At 48.0% G+C, this 22,880-nt stretch overlaps 1 protein-coding gene across 4 annotated transcripts in view; it reads right to left on the bottom strand.

The window, feature by feature from the left end:
• The window catches only part of Nck2 (NCK adaptor protein 2), a 133,504-nt gene that overhangs the window by 94,584 nt on the left and 16,040 nt on the right, over positions 1-22,880 (bottom strand). The gene's annotated exons all lie outside the window — the stretch shown is intronic.

Below are 22,880 nucleotides of genomic sequence, written 5' to 3'. Positions count from 1 at the left end.
GTGGCCTAGCCCTAAGGGATGCCAAGTTCCCCTTGCCAGACACTTCATTATCCAAACTGGCCCTTGATAAGAATCCTCAAAAAATGTCACCTCCTGCCTGTGAAGAGGGTGGCTCTGAGACCTTGAGAATCACAGTGTGTCACTGGCTGACTGGCCAGCTCCCCAAAATCATTACTGCTACCAAGAATCTAGGCACAAAAAAAAGCAGTGAGGTTAGAGTCCCACTGCGACCTTTATTATTAACACTGTGACCTTAGAGCCCTCTGCAGGGAAGCAGATCGACCCCGGTGTCGTTGTTACCTGCTCAGCCTCAAGAAACTGAGGGGTTGACAGACAAGTCTGGTGAAGCACCCCTGTAAGCCCAGCTAGCTACTCAAGAGGCTCAGGCACGAGGCCCCAGGTGCTCGGGCTGACAAAGTGAGACCTTGTCTCAACGTAAAAAGTAAAGAGAGCCGGGCAGTGGTGGCGCACGCCTTTAATCCCAGCACTCGGGAGGCAGAGGCAGGCGGATCTCTGTGAGTTCGAGACCAGCCTGGTCTACAGAGCGAGATCCAGGAAAGGTGCAAAGCTACACAGAGAAACCCTGGTGGGGGGGGGGTGTAAAGAGAAGGTCAGGAATGTAGCTCAGCAGTAGAGTGCTTGCCTAGCATTATGCAAAGTCCTAGGTTCAATCCCCAGTATGGGAGGGGGGAAAAACAGGTCCAGAAGGAAGGGGGTGGTGGCCAAAGGATTAGGAACAGCCACACTGCTGCTCCTCATAGAAAAGAACAGGAGCCGAGGTTCAGCTGTGGATGATCCCAGGCAAACTGCATGTGCTTCATGCCACAGTAGTGTGCCTGACCACCAAAGAACACTGGAGGCCTGGAGGGAAGGGGGAGTGGGCGATGCACAGAGAAGCTAACACCGTGTAAGGAGGACTCTGTGCAGATGAATATGCAAGTGTCCCTCTTCATGTCACAGCATGATAGATGGGGTCACACAAAGATGGAGAAAATGGGGGCGCATGGCCCACCCAGTGCTACCTAGAGGTCTGCTACAGACCAGGAAAAGCCTTCAGGGAGAAAGGATGAGCCCAGCCAAGGCAGGAGAAAGGAAACAGGCAGAGGACACAGAAGCAAAAGAAACTGGGAACAGTGTGAAAACAGCCTGAGCGTCAGCCCCTCAGTCTAGCGTGAGACAATCTGTCTAATGGTCTGGACCTAGGTGACTTTTGCAATTAAAACATAACCCTCACTAACTAACTAAAAATGGACAAACAACCACTAAACAAGCCCCACAGTCTCCTTTAGCTCCGAAACATGCCTTAAGCACACTTGATCCAGGCCCGAGGCAGGGAAGTTCTGACATCACCTAAGAAGTCTGGGAAAAGGTGTGTTTTCCCTAAGCGTTCAACCCATCAATTATCAAAGCACCGGGTTGGTAATTGCTCTTCTCAAAAACTCTAAGTAAGGAGTCCATCTTCGGCTCTTTACAGGCACGGGCAAGCTCATGTACTCCTAATGCCTGCTAAAGACCAAACACAGCTTATAATGTTGTGGATCTAAGCAACAGGTCTGCAGAAGCGTCTGCAACCCACGGGTCTCGAGGACGCCATGACCAAGGCTGTGAGTGAAGAAGAGTCAGCCAATTGCTCTCACGCCACATAAGGCAAACAAGACAAACCGTTTTTGCCGTGACAGTTTTATTTTCAGTAAAGGAATTTATCTACGCTGACACAGCAACAGATTCATGAGGTTGCCTAATTTTTTTTTTTTTTCCTAAGAGCTGGAGACCGCTCTTTCCTCACAATGGCCACTCATCCTGAAGTGAGGATCTCCCTCAGGTTTTTACCTGCCACAGTAAAGATGAGCTATTCATTCTACAGACAGACCAACAACCTACAGGTGAGCCACAGAAGACCATCATGCACAGACAGACCATTTGATAAATGGCTCTCCATCACATCCAAAGTACATTGGTTGGGCTACCAGTCCAGTATGACACGTGTCCTTCAAAGGATGGTCACACGGAGCGCAGACATGAAATGCTCCACCTACAAGCCAAAGGCCAGAGACAGCCAGCAAAGCACTGAGGGAGAGTCAAACAAAGTCTCCACTACAGGAAGCAGAGGGGCACAGACCCTGAAGGCTCCTTGATCTCCACACTGTTGACAAGATGAATTTTATTCCAGAATGGACCATCCTTTAAGGCTCACTCACTCACCCTGATGTCTATGGGTTTTTAAAATTAAAGCTGCTAAAATAGGTACCGCCCCTGGACAGGTGGTCCTGTGTTGTATACAAAAGCAGGCAGAGCAAGCCATGGGGGCAGGAGGGGGAGAGGAGCAATCTAAAGGCAGTATCCGGGATGAGAGGTGGTGCTGTGGGATGGTCTATATGTCAAATGTGTTGCTCTGATTGGTCAATAAACAAAACACTGATTGGCCAGTGGCCAGGCAGAAAGTATAGGCGGGAATAACAGAGAGGATAACTGAGAGAACAGGAAGGTGAAGAGAGACACTGCCAGTCACTGCCATGAAAAGCAACATGTGAAGATGCCAGTAAGCCACGAGCCACGTGGCAAGGTATAGATTTATAGAAATGGGTTAATTTAAGATGTAAGAACTAGATAGCTAGAAGCCTGAGCCATTAGGCCAAACAGTTTAAATAATATAAGTGTCTGTGTGTTTATTTTATAAGTGGGCTGTCGGACTGCCAGGGCTTGGCAGGACCCGGAGAGAAAACTCTCCAGCTACAAGATGGCTCAGGAGTTCAAGAGTGCTTGCTGCACAACTGTGAGGAGGACCCAAGTGAGGATCCCAGCACCTGTGTAAGGACACATCTGTGGGTGTGGTCACACATGCACCTGTAACCCCAGCACTGTCAGGGGCATTGACAAAGAAAATCACTAAGACCAACTGGCTATTTGCCTAGCTGGAAAACTTAAACTCAAGGTCAGAATCTACCAGCACCAGTAACAATTAGTAACGTACATTCTTTTATATGTACAATGGACACACAGGAATAGAGCATACAGACCAGCTTAGAAGTTCCAAGCAGTACTCAGAAATGGCTAGGGGTAGGTAGGCACATTCATCACAGCCTCACTGTAACAGGAAGTACTGGGCTCTTAACCACCTACAGCAGCCCTGCACACACCACCCCATGCATGTCACCCTCTGACAAGGATGATCCATACTTCACCTGACCATATGCCCTGTCCTCGTCCTCAGTCAGTGGACAAACACCAAGCACACAGCTGATGCCACTGAATCACCTTTTCATCCTGGTTTCAAAGCAGCCAAGAGTTCTTATTATCATCCTGGCTGCAGTAGGCATGAATAAACCCAGAGGTTTGGGATGTGAAATGCCTAGTCCTCGCACAGATGTTGGGAGGTGGCGGGATGCCTAAAAGGTAGAGTCTTTGAGAAGAATCCAAGAGACTGAAGGGTGCTGCCCTCCGAGGGAACTGCATTATTCTCGTGAAATTCGAGGTCAGTTCTGGAAGACTGAGTTGTTTTCAAAGTGAGCCTGGCTCCTCCCAAGTCTGGCTTCCCTCATCACTGGTATCACCTCTCTGTCACATGCCTGCAGCTGTGATGCTATCACTGGCCACAGTGTCTTCCCCAGAGGCTGTGCAAATGGCTACCCGAGCTATCTCAGACTGTCAGCCTCCCGAGATGTTAAGATTAATAAGCCATAAGCCTTTTGCTCTTAATAAAGTATCCGCCTTGGATACTTCATTGTGGTGATGGAAAACAGACTAAGACAAGTCTTAGTCCCGTAACAGACAAGTCCCCATCCCGTAACCCCTGAGTTGTCATTAACATTTCTGGCCACATTTCTCGGAGCAGGAACCAACTCAACTGCCAGCTCAGATCTGTGGGAGATGCCATCAAGCTTCCTGTTTGGGACAGCCTGGACCTTCAAACGTAAGAGAAAAAGGAGAGTCAGGGGAATGATCCCCAGCAACTATGAAAGAAGCTCCCGAGGTAAGTAAGCCAGGACATCTCAGCCTAGAAGAAAGAGCACAGCGCTCAGAGTAACTAACTTCACCACCTTTTTCTTCCATGTCTACAAACTATTACCACTTTAAAAAAAACCCAAAGTTGAGCCTGCCATCTTGGGAGAGCTGGTTCTAGAGCAGCTAGGTCACAAGCCCATTTTGCTTAGCCAGCAGCTTGGATGGAGAGCAAGGGAGAACACGGGAGGATGTGGAAACCACACTTCAGAGCTGTTCCTTTCCAGAACTCTCTAACTTGCGTGCAAGTCCCCACAAGGCAATTCCTACCATCTTGCCCAAAACTACAACCCTGCCAGTAACAGCAGCACTTTCCACATGAGCCAGTGATGAAGAGGGGCATACCACGGCCTTCACCATCCATCAGGGTTGCCAGCAGTCAGGGTACCAGGCAAACCACAGCAACTGTTTCTCAGTTCTGAGGCTGAAAGCGCAGGGCAATTTTGTGCCTGGTGGCTACCCCGTTTCACAGACCAGCACCTTCTCTGTGCCCCGTAACACAACAGGCAAAGAGATCAGAGAGTGAATCCATTCACTGGGGCTCCACACTCAAGATGGAAACATCTCCCCAAGGCTCCCCTTCTAACATCATCACCCTGCAACTAGACTCCCAATACCTGGACTTCAGAGGGAAGAAACCCTCAGGCCACACAGTGACCACAAACTGCCTGGCAACTGTTTTTTCTCCATGGTACAGAAATGGTGGAAATCACGTTATTCAACACCCATTTCAAGAGGACAGAGGATATGAAGGATGAGGAGAAACATCAGAACTTAAGTCCAAACTCTAAATTAAAACAAATAAAAACTCCAAATTAAAGGAGCCAGGCAGTGGTGCACGCCTTTAATCCCAGCACTCGGGAGGCAGAGCCAGGTGGATCTCTGAGTTCGAGGCCAGCCTGGTCTACAGAGCAAGATCCAGGACAGACACCAAACACACACACACACACACACACACACACACACACACACACACACAAACCCAAAATAGCACGTGCATGTATGAAACTGTCACAATAAAACTCGTCATCTGTATAGTTAACATGTACTAATGGGAAGAGGAGGGGAAGAGAAGGGGAGTGGAAGAGGGGAGAGGGGGAGGGGAGGGGTGGTGTATTTCCTTTGGGTCAATTAACATGTACAAAAGTCATGAGAAAATGAGCATATGGAAATATCTAAACATTCATAACTCTCAGGGCCCAAGTAACTGTAGAGTCTAAAAAGCAAAGAAAATATTGAAATTTTCACTTTAAAGGTTATTCAAATAGTCTATAATAATTACTATTCTACATTTATCTTGCATCCAGAAACGGGAAGTATGCTTTGTTTCCAACACATACAAAATATGCTTAGTTAAAATAAACACCATATATAAAGGCAAAGGGTGAGCTAAACAGATGAGAAGTAGAGTCATTTATGAATAGAAATGAATTCAAGAACTGAAGACTTGCAAGCCATTGTGGCCCAATGCATCTGCACTTGGTGGGAGGGATGGATGAATGGATGTGGACAAACACCATTTGGGGGGAGGACACGGGCACACTACTTCACACAGCCTGCAGAAGCCTCGTACTGGTTTTTTCTCAGGCCAGTTCCACCTTTTCTACAGTCAAAGAAATGAATGCCACCATCCAAATGGAGGCACCCACAAAGCAAAACCTCTGCTAGGGAATTACTACACGCATGAGCATGAGCGTGCATTTTAAACCAACTAGCCCGGGGCAAAAGCTACATTATAAATGCAACAAACGGGGCTATAATTCTGGTACCCTCCCCACAGACACCATGCTCAAGGAACTTCCCTTTTCTATGTACCAGGCCCAAGGTCAAACATGGAGCACAGAATGTGAACCCCTTCTTCAGGGGCCCAACCTGCCCTGGGAAAGTGAACTATGTCTACTGAAAGGGTAAAGTTACCGTATTCTGACAGTTAAAACCTCTACAGAGCAATCAACATAAAACACCCCTTTGTTATGATTTAGATATGGTTTAAATATGTCTCCCAAGGGCTCATGTGTCCAAACTCAATCTCTCCACCGTGAGTTACTAATGGGAGGGGAGAAGGAGGAGCCCGTACTGGACAGTACACACCTTAATTTGACCATAATGTTTAGAGGTAGGATCACTGAGCAGTGATTAGAGTTAGAACAGGTCATCAGGCTGCAGCCCCTACGATTGAATCCTGGTTACTTTTTACGCTCATTAAGAAAAACCAAAAGACTCTCTTTTTCTCTGTCTCTCTGTCTTTCTCTCTTTCTCTCTCTCCACACACACACACACACACACACACACACACACACACACACACACACACACACACACACACCCCTCATCATGCAATGCTCTGACTCACACTCAAGACCACCCTGGGACTCTTTCAGCAAGGAGCCATGGACCCTTGACCTCCACAACCTTAAGCCAGGATGAAGTTTATATTATTGCCAACAGAAAACAGAACAAGGCACTCTTAATGGGTCCTTTTTTTTTCCAGGAGAGAGTCTAATAGACACATCTTATTATCAGTTCTTCACATGAATTAGTCTTATTACTCAAAGCTAATATTTGAAGGCAAATGAAATTCTAAGTTTAAAAGGATATGGTCTCAGAGCAAACTCTTGAAGGTCTTGAGTTTTGTTTTGTTTTCCCCCCAAACCATGAGCTGGTGCACATATTTACCAAGAACAGTAACAAAAGTGTTGGTTCCCAGCCTAGGGAGACACTCAGAGGTGCGCACCAGGTAATGGTGACCAGGATTGGCAGTCACTGTATCCTCTCTCACTGTGACAGAGGTATCACTTGACTTGTTGGTAAATCCCACTGGACTCTGCCCAGAACTAGTATGTCTCCTTCCTGGCCACTGCTATAGCCCTTCCCTTGGCTCCCTGGCAATAATCAGGGCAGATGTATTCTTCTAGGCCACCCTCCTCCTCCAGGAAGGAGTCAGCTGACTGCCTTGGCGACTAATTGACCTAGGACAAAGATGCCCCTCCCTGAGGGGTAGAATATCAAACAGATCAGGGAAATCTGGGCTCAACATGTGTGCCCAGGTGGAGGTCACTGCCCACCACACAGCCCGGGGGAGGGACAGCCATTCTACAAGAGGCCACGAAAACGGCGCTAAGAGCCAATGGTTTCACCAGATTCCCGAAACCCACTTCAACCTTAGACAGGCATGTTAAGTTTGGGTTTTATAATTTCCTGCTTTGGCAGGTCTGTCTCTCTGCATCATTAGCATATTGTCAATAGCCCAATTACACTGACCCACACAAGGACTGGGCAGCAGCCACTTCAAACTACCCACCCCCGGCCAGGTGTCTAGCATTGGGTCATTAAGTCCACCCACACTTAAGAGAATCTGGTACCAAGTGTGGGTGCTATCAGGACCTCACAGGCATCTCGCCACATGGCTGGGGGCTGAGGGCCCGGAAGCTGTATTTCACAGGTCCTTGTCAGCTGAATTCTGGCTGGGGGCTCTCTCTGCCAGAAGCCCTGAAGGGACCCCAGAAGACAACAGCAAACACAAAGCCCTGCTTCCCTTCCCCCACCTCCACTGAGGACAGCAGGCTCCTGTGGAGGGACTTACAGGCAGCAGTGAGCCAGGGCTTCTGCTTGGTGGCGGCAGCAGAGAGACAGGCCTGAGGGCGGGCTCTGGGAATCCCGTCCTTGTTCTCATCTCCAACCACAGGTAAGCTTTCTCATTTTCTGCTCTTCGCTTCCTCTAGCCCTTCACACTGTTTCATAACCATTCCCTGTACTAGACTCGCCTGCACAAAATCCCTACAAGGTTTCCACTCACTAATGAAGGCCATGGGAGTAAGGCACAGGTCACCTGAAAAAAAGAAGCTACACGTGATGACTAATATTCAGGCAAAACAGAAAGAAACCCAGGAGCTATGGCATTCTTCAAAAAGTTGCTGTGGTATGATTTCGAAACGTCCCTGGAGCCTGGGCAGGAGTCCGCCCCGCTGGGGCAGCTGGGCTGGGACCAGCTGGGACCAGCTGGGCCGGCTGGGGGAGGAAGGCAGCTGGGTTAGCCTGCTCACTGCCTCAAACTGAACAAGAGAAGAAAATCCATAAGCTGCTTTTTTTTCTGGTCACGTCAAAATTTCACAGAGGTCCCCAGGTGGGCCAGGGGAAAATCCCCAGCAGTCCGACCGCAGCAGCCTTCCATGGGCAGGTGGGTACCACACCAGAGCAGTCCCTGGAGAGGAGCCAACCTGTACTGTCACCGTCTCCATGACAAAGGCCCGCCCACACCCCAAACCTTCCACAAGCTGCTGTAATTTCAAGATATCTTAATGCTATGTGTCAGTGGGACAGAAGCTGTGGTATCCCCACCTGAACACAGGAATAGGGGTTGATGTCAACCCAAGCGAGCCTTGGGGATCCCTGGGGAGAACCCAGGCCTGCCCCATGGACATCTTAAGCACAACACCACACCCAAATAGGGCAAAAGAAACACACAAGTAGAAGCCATTACCTCCCCCCGCAATTTTTAACCGGCATTATGTCTTCCAACGTTCCTTCTCTGGTTCTGAGACCAGCAGGTCTCACGCTCTCCTTTATACACAAGAAGACAAGCATTATTTACACACACACACACACACACACACACACACACACACGCGCGCGCGCGCGCGCGCGCGCGCACACACACACACACACACCCCAAGTGGCTCAATGTAGCTGTGACAGCCTGGACCCTGGGGGTGAGGTGCTTCTGTGATGACAGCCGGGAGGGTAAGAAGAGAAGGTGTGCGAGAACTAATTTTCAAACCGCTTCATTAGCCGATTCTTCTTTACTTAGAAGGCAGCAAGAAACGGCTCGTTGGTAGCAGAGGCTGTTTAAGGTAAACCATAAAACCACCCAAAAGTAGATAAGAAAAAACAGAAATGTGCTACAAGGCACCAGGGGGAAATAAGCAAGTCACAGGGGGAAAGAACTATGTTCAAACTAAAGCCATGTGCCATTAAATCTTAAAAATGGCACCTGGCTACAGATGGTCTCAAAACGTTATCTGGCATACTGTGTAGAACTTGCCTAAATAACCTCACAATGAACACATCATCAGGACGAGGAGCGGGGACCAAAGGGATACTGCCTGGCCACACGCTCCACCCTGCTTCTGCAAGATTCAACATGTCACAAGCTGTCATTTGCCCAAATTATGAAAAAAGGAAAACTCATACAGAAATAGTCAAATTCCGCAACGTGTGCCACACCTGTCTGAATAAAGATTGAACTAACGGGTAGACCCCACCCCTCAAAACCTGCCACACTCATTTTTTTAGAAAACCAAGTTAATATCAGATGACAGGGTATTCGTGGCCATTTCTAAAACAAGCGGACCTGGTAATCATTTTAGAAAGCATTTTTTTTTTTTCCAACAGCACTCCATGTAAAACTTCTTGGGCCATACTTCTTTCGTCACACATACAATTTGAAAAGGGTGGCTTTAGAGGTGACATACACAGATACTCCTTGACGTCTTCATGGGGTCTGTGGATTCAAGACACCCTCCCTCACCAGACCACAATCCCAGAATGCCAAAATCCCTTACAATAAAATGGCACAGTGTAAGGAACCTATTACACATGCTCTCCCCCATCATGTATAATACCCAACACATTGTAATGCTGTGTAGATAGCATGAGAGACTCTATTCTTCAAGGAATTATGACAAGAAAATGTCTCAAGTACTCAGTACACATGGAAGCAATCACGTGAAATGGAACTGCACTGTATAGGCCATAACGTTTTCCATCCAAGGCTGGCTGAATCCGGATTCCAGAGGCACAGTCTACATACAGTACGTGCTACTTCCCGGAGAAGGAAAGACTTTCTTGTTTGAAGCACCACATATGGCAGGTACCATGTGGACTTAGTTTTGTTCCCTGATGCTACGACAAAGCACCCTGACTTTAGGGGGAAGGGTTTTATTTGGCTCAGAGTTCCTTGTCACCATCCATCCGTGAGGGGAACCTGAAGCAGCCAGACACATCACACCCAGTCAGAAGCACAGCGCAGTGAGTCAACGTGAGCCCAACAGTGAGGTTTTGTTTTCTCCTTTTTATTTCATCCAAAACCCAGCCCATGGAATGGTGTCACCCACGTTCAGGGCGGGTCTTCTTCCTACCTCAATTAACTCAATTAAGAAAATCCCTCACAGCAGGCCCACGAGTCACCCTAATCTAGATATTTCCTCACTGAGACACCCTGCTCCGGTGATTCAGACTGTCAATCACCATACCACTATGGAAACTGGTTATCTGCCCCAGCGGCTCCAGATACAGTGCAGGGTAACACAGAGGTGAGGAGGAGGAGGAAATAGTCCTGCATGAAGCAACGGCCTGAGGAAGACAGAAACTCCTCGCCTAGCAAGTGAGAAGGCAGATCTGCTTAGAGCTGGGGATGATTTGTTGGTGAAGAAATAAAGACAGAATGAAAGCTGATTACGAGGAAAGCCCTTGTGGTAATGAAAGGAAGGGGAAGTCCCACACATGTGACATGTGAGATGATGTTACAGGCAGCTGGAAAAACTCCAGAAGGTGGAAGCTGGGAGTCTGGGATGCAGGACAAGGCAGGGAAGACTCAGGCTCCGAGGCAATTGTTTTTGTCACTGTCCTTTGCATTTCCTCTATACTGGTGACTGTGTGCTAAGCCCATGGTGGACGTGTAAGGCCTGATTCAGTACTGCCCACCGCACTGGGCCAGTCCCAGCGCTGGGTGAGAGGGAATGCAGACGGGGGAGATTAGATCACTCTTGGAGAAGGAGGTCTGAGACCCGATCCCCTAGCTGGAGACGAAGTCTATCTACATAGGGCTCCAGCGAACTACAGAACCACGCTGTGTGTCCCAGGGAGAAACACAGCGTATGCTTTCCTTTACCTTGGCTTTTCTGCTTTGTAAACACAGGTGATGAATGATAGGGCTCGGTGTGAGTCACGAGAGGGCTGGCCAGGTTCTCCTCTGGGACCAAGTATCCAAGCTCACCTTGCAGCCGAGTCTTGAGGAGGTCAAAGTCAACAAAGCAAGGCCTTGGTTCTCAAACCAGGGGGTTAGAGGGAGCAAGCATTCCCAAGAGGGCGCTGGGAAGGTACCAGAATGAATCACCGAGCCTCCCCCAGCCACCACACTGCCATCCTTACCACCACCATCGGCCAACAACCCGGCCACCTCTGCCTCCAGCAGCCCATGTAAAGGGGGACTCTACCAGCCAAAGTTCCCCCAAAACTAGGAGGCTAGGGAGTTCCCAGACACTTCACAAGCCTGAATTGAGAGAAGCAGGGAAGGGGAACTGACAGGTAGCCCTGAGAGGGCCCGGGGACAGGGGAAGTGGAAGCCCATGGGTGCTTCTGGGAACAGCTGTAGGGAAAATATAGATCTGAACAACAGGTGGGTCTGAGAGAGCAAGGGCAGCTTTGAGACCAGGACTTTGACTCTGAGCAGGAGAAAAAGGCTAGGTATCACTGACAGAACCACCATGCTTTTTCTAGAAAGGGCTCCAAGAAAGTCTCGACTGCCTCCTTAGGAGAAATACCAGCTTTAAAAAAAAAAAAAAAAAAAAAAAAAAGCTTTCTTTTAGTCATAACAAAATACTGGTTTCTTCCTAAGGGGCATGGTAAGAAAAGGTGAAAATATTCTTGAGCTATGTGTCCAACAAATCAGGTCCCACGTCTCTTACTAGAAGGAACCACAGTTCTAAAAGGACAGAACCGTGGTGTTAGCAACAAAATCAACAACATAGGGACAAGACTCAAGTTACACTCCAGCCTGGTGCACAAAGCCCAGGCAGCTACTCAGAACACTTCCTTCAAGAGTGGAAGTGTTTTAAATGGCCATGCACAAAGCCCAGGCAGCTACTCGGAACACGTCCTTCAATAGTACGAGTGTTTTAAATGGCCAAAAATAGCCTCTCAGAAGTATTTTTCTCAAGCTGCTAACTATCTCCGTGTTTCAAATAATGAACACTAATTCAGGAGCCGGGGGAATAAATGGCTGGGTGGGTAAAACACTTGCTGAGCAAAAGTAAGGCGCTGATTTAGCACCCTCTAAAAAGGCCAGGCATGATGGGGCACGCCTGTAATCCCAGGGTAGGGAGGCAAGGCATGAATGGGAGGATCCTGGGGGGCTTGATGGTCAGCCAGTCTAGCCAATCAGTGAGAGCCTCTGGAGAGCAACCTAGGAAGACATCTGACACTGACTTTGGCCTCCACTGGGCATGTGCGCCATGCCCACAGGAACACACCACACACACAAATAACAACTCAATTTACTTTTCCCGTCCACATCCCAAACACTATCTACCACCCACTGTGATACCACGTGCAGTCAAATTCTGAATTGTGTCGTGATTGTTTTATAGACCTGTGGCCTTCCTAGAGCAATCTACTAACCCTGGCAGATTCTACAGGCTCCTCCCACCATAGACACTATTTTAAACAGCATCATTTACACAAACACACCCACATACACGCTGTAAGTTTCATGCCTTGCCCTGTGTCCTGCCCCCTAGAAAAGTAAAAGCCAGATGCAAATACCATCCTTTACAAGGATCTCCGCATTAGAGCAAGACCCCAAGTGTGCTTATACCCTAGGCCGCAAGACACTCAGAGGCAATTCAGCCATGCTCTTCAGTGTTACAGAAACTATACAAAGCCATGTTCAGAATGGGAAACGCTTAAACCTTTCCCCTCTCAGACATCCCATCCCTTCAGCAACCATGTTCCACTCAGTTCCACGGTCACCACTCTCTTGTACACCGGTACTCCTCTTGTCTGGGCTCTTCTGTATTTACTGCTTATATGAAAAGGTAAGCAGGGCTGTGCACAAGGCACTGGTCTCCTTGTCTCCTTTTGGATTTGTTCTGTGGCACTAGGGACGGATCCCAGGTCCTCACGTGAGTTCAACAGCTGCTCTGGCACAGAACCCCACTTCAGCCTTGTCCGTGGATTCTCACTCTCCTTCATCTGTGAAACTCGTCTTCCAGTGAAAGCCACTGGGACATCAAGAAACAGCCTACCCGCCAGAGGCCGACTACAGAAGGCACAATCTGAAGCCAGAGCTCAGGCTCCAGAGTCCTGAAGGCAGCTTCAGATAACAACCTGAAAAAACAAACAGTAAAACTCAAGTGACTGTAGCTCAGTGACTGAGCTTTCTCACTCAGCGTACACTGAAGGCCCCAGGTTTCTATTCCCAAGATGAGGGGAAAATAAATGAAGAAATAAGACCCAAGGCAGGAGAAGGGGCCAAAGACTACACGAAGGACGTAAAACCCACTGCTATACTAATTTTATCAGCAGCACCTCAATGCCCACATCCTATCCACCAGACCTGCTTGGGTGGGGCCGAGCTGTCTTCTCAGGCCCAGGGCTGCTGAGGTTCTGAGATGAGCCCCCATGTTGGTCTGCCCTACCCAGTGTCCACAAGGAGGACAGCCGGCAGGATGGAGAGCTGAGCCACATAGCCCATTTCTCAGAAAACCCACAGGGCCATTTATCTTCTACAGCTCAGTTGTTCTTCAGCAAGTTGTTGTAAGCACAGTCACAAGGCTACATTTAAAGATCCCTAGTAATGTTACTATATTTTCCTGCATTTGCTTCCTGAGAACCAAGATGTGGGGGAGTTACCGGCGCAATGTGAAATTCATGATTACTCAGACCAGGGCAAGGGAGGATGGAAAATAAGAAAGCCTCAGCTGCTCGCAGAGAAGCGTTTTGGTTTTTTTTTTTAAATAGGTCTTGCCAGCTGGGGAAGGGGTGGGGAAGGGGCGGGCCTTGTGCTGGTGCCGCCGCCTTGTCATGGAAACAATAAAAAAGTATCTCTGCGCTGTTCTCCGGCTTCGGATACAGAGCTCCCCGAAAACCTTAGGATTTCCTGAGTGACGGTTTGATCATGAGCCCCAGTGGGCCACGACTGAGCCTGTGCCTATGAAGGGATGTGGGATGTGGGTCCCGAGACGGTTAAAGAGTGGGGGAATGTCAGCCTTACATTCGCTGCTCGCTGAGAGGGGAGGTGAACAGTGACCGGGCTTTAACTCTTAAACGCTGGATGGGAGACTTCTCAGTTTGGTGAGCCCCTTGGGGTGGCAAAGAAATTCTGCAGCCCCTCTCCACCCCAGCCACACTGTGTGCATCCCTGTCTGTCCCCCTGCTGCTCCTAACTTGGGTGCTCCCTGATAAACTATCGTCTAGAGTCGACTTCTGTAAACTGTGTCCGTTGCTGCTGCAGGTGGACCGAGGGCCTTTCCTGAGTTGTGGGAGTTGCCGAGGGACATTCCTGAACCAGACGGGGAAGTCGTGGGAACGTATAATGAACGGACCCATTGGAAATACAGGAGGTTCTTTTGCAGATGGCAGAGGGGGAGATGTTTTGCTGGTCCAAGTGCTCATAACTTGTCAGGAATGTACCAGCCCGGCACCGTCAGCCTCAGGGGTGATTATTATAGGACAGCCAGCTGGTATTAGAGGATGAGGCTGTATACTCCAGTGGCTTCCTCAGGATGTGGTTATTCCAGCTGTGACGCGCTACGGAGGAAAACACACAGACACATAACAGGGATGGACTCTGGAGTCTTCAGGAAAGGCTGGCATGGCTATATTTGTTACACTGACTATATGTCGACATGACGTGGGTTCTGCTGGGCTCATCCGCACATTACTAAACCTGTCTGCTTCCTTTTACTTTTTAAACGCAGTTGCAGGGGTCACTGAAGCTACATTCGAAGTACGCACACACAGCTTGCATTCTATTTCCACCGGATAATACTTAGAATCGTATCTCAAATTTTCCCATGAAGAAACAAGTAAGTCTACAAAATCAAGCATCGGATGAAAGATTAGGGGTGTTGCTAACATTTAGGAAGGGCTTGTTATCTGCCAGGAACCATGCCGTGTTTCAGGAACCCTCTGCTGAAGGCTGCCTCCTCCTCCTGCCCCAGAAAAAGAGTACAGAGCTCTGGTGCCAAGAAAGAGACAGGCAAGGCTCCAATACAGCAGCATCCCACTCCAGTCCTGTACTCCGCTGCACACAGGGTAAACAGGCTTCTTCCAGAAAGAGCCTAATAAGCACAGTAGTTCGGCCTTTGTAGGTCACCAGCTCACAGTTACTCAATTCGACAGTGCTACCAGGAAGGCAGCCACAAATAGCATGCAACTGAACAATCCTGGCTGTGTTCTTTTCTCTTTCTGTCTTCTGTGTGCTTGTTTCTTTGAGACAGGGACTCATCCAGCCAAAGCTGGCCTTGAATTCCTGATTCTCCTGCTTCCATCTTTCCAGTGTTAGGATAAAGTTGTGCCACCGTGCCTGGCCAGCTCGCGTTCGTTCTAATAAGACTGATCACACAAAAAGGTGAGACAGATTCAGTCCATGGGCTGTTTGCCAAGCCCTGCTCTATACACGAAGAGAGACGTTCCTAAATACATGTGTCTCACCAGTGCACCAAGTTAGAACAATCTACAAAAATACCTTCCCACAAAACACCAGTCAGTGACCCATTGTGGAAACAAGGCTCAAAGTATCAAACCGTGCCGAGCTAACTCCCTGTCAGGCTCCTCAACGTCCGCTGCCCATCACAAGCAGACCCCGCAGGCATGTGCACTGGACTCCTGAGGTAACAACTGAATGACACCAGACTCTAGAAGCAGCAACTGATGACAAAGTACACGCATGCATTTCTTTTTACTTTTGTGATGTGGCTGCCAGTAATGTCCAAGTTAGACCTCTAATTGACCCATGTGGCTTGCATTCTATTGCCTAGGGTGACTCAACAACGTGACATCAATAAAATGGCGTGAATACGGAGGGAAAGGAAGAGACAAGACCCCACAATCAAACACTCTGGGCTTCCAGAACAGAGCCAACGGGACTTCTAGAGAGGGGGAAGGTAAGCGTGACTGTCCAGCATTCCGAGCGTGGACATCACCTGCACAGTATCACAGAACTCACTGCAATGAGAAAGTGCTCAGAGGGAATAAAGCCCTTCTAAGCCCTCCAGAGCAGAAACAAGGTTTGTGGATGCAACTGTACTCAGTATGGGAGGGACTGAATGGATCTGCACTCAGTATCGGAAGGACCAGTCAGTCCCTGGTTCCGTCTACTACTGTCAACGTCAGTTAAATTTAGAGATGAAAGCTCCTGTTTCCTGCCTAAGTCTCCACACAGGGGCCACACCCCCAGCACACACACTCAAGCATATCAGGGTTCTCTCTGAGACCCACACTTCCCTCCACTCCGGAGTCTGATCAGCATTATACATCAAGAAAAGGAAGGCCCTAGTCCATCATTACACTCATTTGAAGACGATTAATAAAATCTAACAGATATCACCAGAGAAGGAAATAGAATGGAGGGAAGAAAACCTAGGCAGGCCATGGGAGCAGAGGCAAGATGTGTGGAGAGAACCACACTGGCCTGCAGAACCCTGTCCCTGAGTTCCCTAGTATGGGCCACACTGTGGGTTGACTATGCAAAGGGAAAGCAGCCCTCAGGGAGAAGATGATCTAAGGCAGGCAAAGACAGTGTGCACCAAGTTCTCCTATACCTTCCATTGCCTCCAGGACCATCCTCAGCACACACGGTTCCCAACCGGAAGAGCTGCACACCTTCTGTACAGTCGATACCTGCTAGCGCAGCGGCCTCTCATACCCACTGTTTCCCATCAGCCCTCACTTCCATCTTCTCTTCACCCTTCCATTTCCCCTCCCCCCCTCCCCCCCCCCCGCCCGGCCAAAAAAAAATTCTTAAAAGGTACACCACACAAAGTAATTTTCCTTTCTGTCCTCTTGGAAAATTAGGGACAACACCATAAAAACCTCATGAAGAATTAGAATAGTAATTTGGGGGGAAGTCACGCTTGGTAGCAAATGTTGACCAAGAAGTAATAAAAACAGGTGTCTCCTATGTGCTGTATTAGTCACCTGATGCTGTATAATGGAACAGTGCATGTGTAGCAGCTGAAAACACAGCCTATTACTTATCTCTGGGAGTCTGGGCATGCCATGTCTACAAAGATGCCCGGTCACAACGCGCCTCCTTCTAAAATTTAGCATCCAAACAGTACCTCTCGTAGGCTATCTGCCCATTTCAGGCATGACAAATGGTCTGAAAATACAATCAGGTGCCACGCAATGAAATTTCATTCACTGACAGATCACATACAGAACAGTGGTCTCTTAGGGGATAACGGAACAGAATACCTCGTACAGCCTGGTGACATCACAGCCACCCTGGCATAGCAAAATACATCTGTGGTGATGTGGATACAACACACCTACTATGCCACAAGTACCATGTAAGTGCACATGCAGTTGTGTGCAGGACTTTATTTACACTTGATGAAAAATGACTGCTCCCAGCATATATATGTACTGTATTATACGTTTTATCATTAGCCTGTACTCCTTACATTTTTCTTAAAAAAAAAAAAAATGACTGTCAAATCACTCTGTCTGCCACCTTGTACTGGCAGTAACTGTCTTAAATACCTGGAGCTTCCTGTGTCCCCTGATTGCCTCATGTTCTCTTGTGCTCAATTTCATCTTGTGTTCCTCTGTCATCATGACCCTCAAACAATGGAACACGAGCACACACACACACACACACACACACACAGAGTCAAGTCTACACTTCTCAGGTGTGTATACGGCTGGCTGGTATTCTTGTACCATTTAGGCATGAAGTCACATGACAGATTTCTCAACACACAAACACACACACCCTATTAGGTGATGCCTGGTTACAACCGCAACACATCCTGAGTTGGGAACAGGTTACTTAACAAAGGAACAGCAAGACTTCTGTTTCATTTGCAAGCTGACTAAAAGCATGATAATCCAATGCTACCATTAGCTCTATGCCCCAGATACGGCTCCAAAGAACACCCACTGACAAGATTGACAGTCACTCTTAAAAGAGAAAAGGACATGCCAAGAGGAAGTGTTTCATCTGCTCTCAGGGAGTCCATTCAAAGAATGGATCATATGCTCCACAGTAAACACACAGTAGGACTAGCCATGGAGGCCATCAACAGGCAGGGCTATATCAACAGGCAGGGCTATAAGTCAGTGAGGCTGAGAACTACCCCTGAAATTCAAGGACTGCTTAAGAGGAAACCAATTCTAAGAGACACAGAGTCACAGAGTGTACAAATCCTAGCTGATGGAAACCAACATCAGGGCTGTTATTAATCTTTCTAAGCCAAGATCCTCTAGGGGAAATGAACTTCCATGCCGTTCTGGAGCAGCCATTCATGCTCCGACTTCCAAGGGAGCAAAGCCCAGGTAAAACTTATTTCTGTGCATCTGAAAACTGGTGTGACTCTGACGGTACATCACAGCAAAATGAATCAGTAGCCATAAAGATATCCACACTACGAAGTTCTGCAGCCTCCTCTTAAAGAGTTATGCCAAGGAAAGGACTCTGCTGCAGAGAAATATATAGAGACATCATGTCTACTGGAGTGAAAGCTTCAATGTCCAACACCACAGAAAGCAAATAAATAAAAAGTGCCAGAAAACTATATCTTAGAAATCAAGGTCTTGGACCAGGCAGGTGGGGCACATTGGGAGAGCACTTGCCTAACATGTCTGGGGCCCTGGGTTCCATCCAAAGAAATGCATAAGTAAATATGTAAGTAAGTAAGAAAGGAAGGAATGGAGAGGGAAAGGGACGAGTCTGGGTCCCAATAAAGTACTTGGAGTTCTTTTTGTACCTACAGATCTTTTGTCCTGGCAAAGCCACAAACCTCTCTTTAGACAACCAGAGCTGGTTCCTTTCCCAGACAGGATTGGCTATCAAATTCAGAGGCAGCTTCTATGTTTTGTGCTTGAACCCTAAAGCAGCCGTCCTGGGAGGGTAACCACAGATAAACACGTGGAACTCGTGGCCGGAGAGAAGGGAGCATGTCCACTCAAACTGCACGGCTAAAATAATTAAGGATGTCCTCCACGCGCTACCCATTAGCCTGGAAAATGCAGATACAACACGCCATGGTTGTGACCAATGCCAAGCATGGTGGCAGAGGCATGCAAATGTAACCCGCCCACAGGAAAATGCTCCCAAGTAAAGCTGCCAAGACTAGCACTTCCATAAATTGCTTAGCTTCTTCAAGCCGGCCACTTCATCTGTTCAACAAGGCGAAGGGCAGCCTCTCGGGGTTATAGAGAGAATCAAATTAGACAACAGGTATGAAATGCTCAGCCCCGTTAAGTACTCAATAAATATCAGCTCCGACTGCGGCGGCAGCAGCGGTGCTCTGAGAACGCACCTTGTGCAGGCCGTCACTGAAGGGAACGTCTCACCTCTGGTATTTACAGTGCTGCACCCAGGGAAGTCAAATGCAAGCAATGTGTGTGTGCCGACTCTGATCCCTGAATTTCACAGCATCTGTCTTTAAACACAGGGTCAAAAGAGCCAAGGGCTGGCTTTGCCACCACACCCCAGAGAGCCCAAAAGCCTTCGTGTATGAGATCTTTTAAAGTTACTGACATTTCCTGTTCCTAGAAGTCATCATAAGTCCCTGAAGCCCCAACCCAACTGCCAGAATATGAAACAACCACTCACCCCCAAACAAATTTACATTAGTGCTTTTAGCCAAGGAACAATATATACTTCCCTATTATGACAACTTAAACAATTAATTTCATTTATAAAAACAATAATGGGTCCTTTCATAACTTAAATGAAATTATTTTTACATTTTTCCTTTGGAGAATAGGTAGATAAAACATGGCGAGGCTGGAAAGAGTTCTGTTAGGTAACAAAACTGGGTTGTTTTCCCGTAAGGCCTCGGAAGAATGCCTCTGGCCAGTGGCGAGGGCATCATCAGAAGGCAGGATGATGCTGGTCTTAGACTAGCAAGTCCTCCTGTGCCTTATGTATCTATAAATCTCTAACTACTACTGATTTTTTTTTTCCAGTGACACAATGCTGAGGTCTGGAGACTCTTTCTCAAAGAGTCCCCTGGGGTTTTAAATGGTTTTGGTTTTAGGCTATTTAAATGTCACAACAGTTATTAATTCGGTATTCAAAACCAGACTTGATACCGTCACCTGGGGACTTCTTTATGCACACAGTGAACAAGAGAATACAGTGGCGGGTCTAACCGGAGATCAAAGGCAAGCAGGAAGGGGTCTGTCCTCAGCACACAGCCACCACGCAATCACAGGAAAATCACGGCCATTTCTCTGCTTATTGCAAAGGTTGTGGACTGCGCCACTACAGGAAATATTATATAACCAACTAAAAACTGATCAAAATAAAAATGCCTCTTTTGCTGTTTGTTTTGTTTTCCATCTCAAGTCCAAGAACTTCCTTGAAGTCATCAGCAGAGGGGTATGTGGGTGGGCTAAGGACCCTTCTCCAAGAAATAACTCTGAACTCTGTACCACACATACAAATCAGCCCTCATCCTCTGGCCTCATCCTCTACTTGGTTTAATAAACCTTTAGATCCCAAACTCAGGGCCAGAGCAAAGATGAGCCCCTTTTCAGTGAGGAGTTTCTGAACTTCTCTGACTCTAAGAAGGGAAGGCTAATGAGGAGATTACTGACGACAGGCCTGACCCCCCCCCCCCCCGCCCCCTCCGCCATGATGCTTGCCCAGGATGTACTGGAGCCTGCATCCTCCGGCCAGGCCTCCCCCACTTTGAATGGAGGAGATATAGAGAAAACCCTGCCTCAGTTCCCCCTCTCACAGGCATCTGGGGCTTCCAGAAGCCTTGTGACAGGAAAGCCCCAACGAAGTCAGTTCCACAAACCAGCCCTGAATGTTCCCCAGCCCCATCAGTGTCATGGAGGCAAGTGACTTCCACACGAAGCCACTGAAATTCACATCTACTCATGCTAACTACTGCTGATTTTTCTTTAAAAGGCTACAAACAGAGCCAGGTGTGATGACCCACACCTTTACTCCCAGCACTCAGCAGGCAGATCACTGCTGAGTTCAAGACCAGTCTGGTCTACACAGCTAGTCTGAACTGCATAGAAAGACCTTGTCTTAAATAATAAATAAATAAAATAAAAAACGAAATAACACCAGAAATCTAGCTAGACACAGTGACCAGGAGTTTGAAACATGTGTTAGCAAATCAGTGAGACCCCTTTTAAAACAAAATATCTCTCTCTCTCTCTCTCTCTCTCTCTCTCTCTCTCTCTCTCTCTCTCTCTCTCTCTGTGTGTGTGTGTGTGTGTGTGTGTAAAGAAAAGGTGATGGAATTTATGTTTGGGTCAGGTATCTGCAGCTCAAAATGGACATCAACTACAACAGAAGCATAGACCGAAAAGAAAGCAGGTTCAAAAACATCCCTGAATTTGCACTCAGTCATTTTAATACATAAATACAGCGCCATGCATTATATTCATACAAATGGATGCAAGGAGGCTCTGTAGCCTGTGTCATTCTGGAGATGCAGAGGAATAAGCTGTTCCCTGACCTCACTCACACTCAAATGATATCACTACTGGGGGAATCATGGGGACAGAAGCAACAGGCCTTGGCTATGACCTTGCATGCACTCAAGAGACCAGCCAAACACTCTTCTCCTTTTACCCCCTCCCCGAAAGAAGACAGCTCTAGAACCTCAGACCAGTAAGCCAATGGAGAGAAAGGCTGTCTCCAAGATGTTCCCCAAGCCAGCTTCTGAGCCAACTTACTCGAAGCCTCCCACAGCACTGGCCCGGGAGACTGCCCTGGTTCAGCAGGCTCAGGGCAGACGAACATACCTATCACACAGCAAGCAAGCTCTTTATCTGGAGGTACCTGGTCTCAGCACTAGATCTGAACCACTCTGCCAATCCTATTCCTACCCAGAGCCTCTACAGGCAATACCTGCGACAAGGGCCGCCCAGACCCCAAGGTTCCAAAGCCACTTGAGGCCACTGTCCACTTACTTCAACAAGGGGATCTGCCTCAGAGCTATTGGGCTATCTCACAGCATACCCACTGGATAAGCTTACAAACTAAAGATTTGCTGCTAGGGGTTTCTGACTCACTTGAACCAGTCCACATGAGGTCTGGGTGCCCCTCCCTCCCTTGAAACCAAACTACTTTCGGACAGACAGCATTTTAGGACCTCCATTCCTTGGCTCAGACCTTTCCAGAGTAGGTCTCAGAGCTGTCGTTCCATTTCTTCCTCTACTGCAAATCTGAAACCACCAGAGATGTGAGGCTGTCTGTCTAGAAAGAAGGGACCACAGGCTCATAAAAAGGGAGCCAGGGAAAAAATGGTGGAAGCTGTGGAAGGGGCTCTGTCTTACTTAGGGTTTCTACTGCTCCCATGAAACATCATAACCAAAAAGCAAGTTGGGAGGAAAGGGTTTATCATTATTTATTTGGCTTACACTTCTGTATCGCTGTTCATCATCAAAGGAAGTCAGGACAAGAACCCAGAGGCAGGAGCTGATGCAGAGGTCACAGAGGGGTGCTGCTTACTGGCTTGTTCCCCATGGCTTGTTCAGCCTGCTTTCTTATAGAACCCAGGACCACCAGCCCCAGGGATGGTACCACTCACAATGGGCTGGGCTCTCCCCATCAATGACTAATTAAGAAAATGCCTTACAGCCGAATTATCATGGAGGCATTTTTTTTTCTCAATTGAGGTTCCCTCCTTTCAGATAGATAACTCTAATTTGTGTGTCAAGCTGACCTAAGACTAGCCAGCCCAGGCAGGCAGACTATAAGTTCCTGCATGGAGCCTTGGTTCTCAAGTGTACACAGCAGCCCAGGGCTTCCACAGGAGCAGTGATGAGAAGTGTTCAGGTGCTAATCCACAGCAGAGGCCCTCAACTTTCCACGCAGATTAGAATCACCGGAGGAACTCGTTCAACAGAAGATTCCAGGTCAATCTGTCTCAGAAGAATGAGTCATTAAGTCCAAAGTAGGC

This window comes from Peromyscus leucopus, chromosome 16_21 (assembly GCF_004664715.2).
Source record: "Peromyscus leucopus breed LL Stock chromosome 16_21, UCI_PerLeu_2.1, whole genome shotgun sequence".
Classification (NCBI taxonomy): domain Eukaryota; kingdom Metazoa; phylum Chordata; class Mammalia; order Rodentia; family Cricetidae; genus Peromyscus; species Peromyscus leucopus.
Note: the sequence above shows the minus strand (reverse complement) of the source record. Positions and strands in the feature narration are given on the sequence as shown.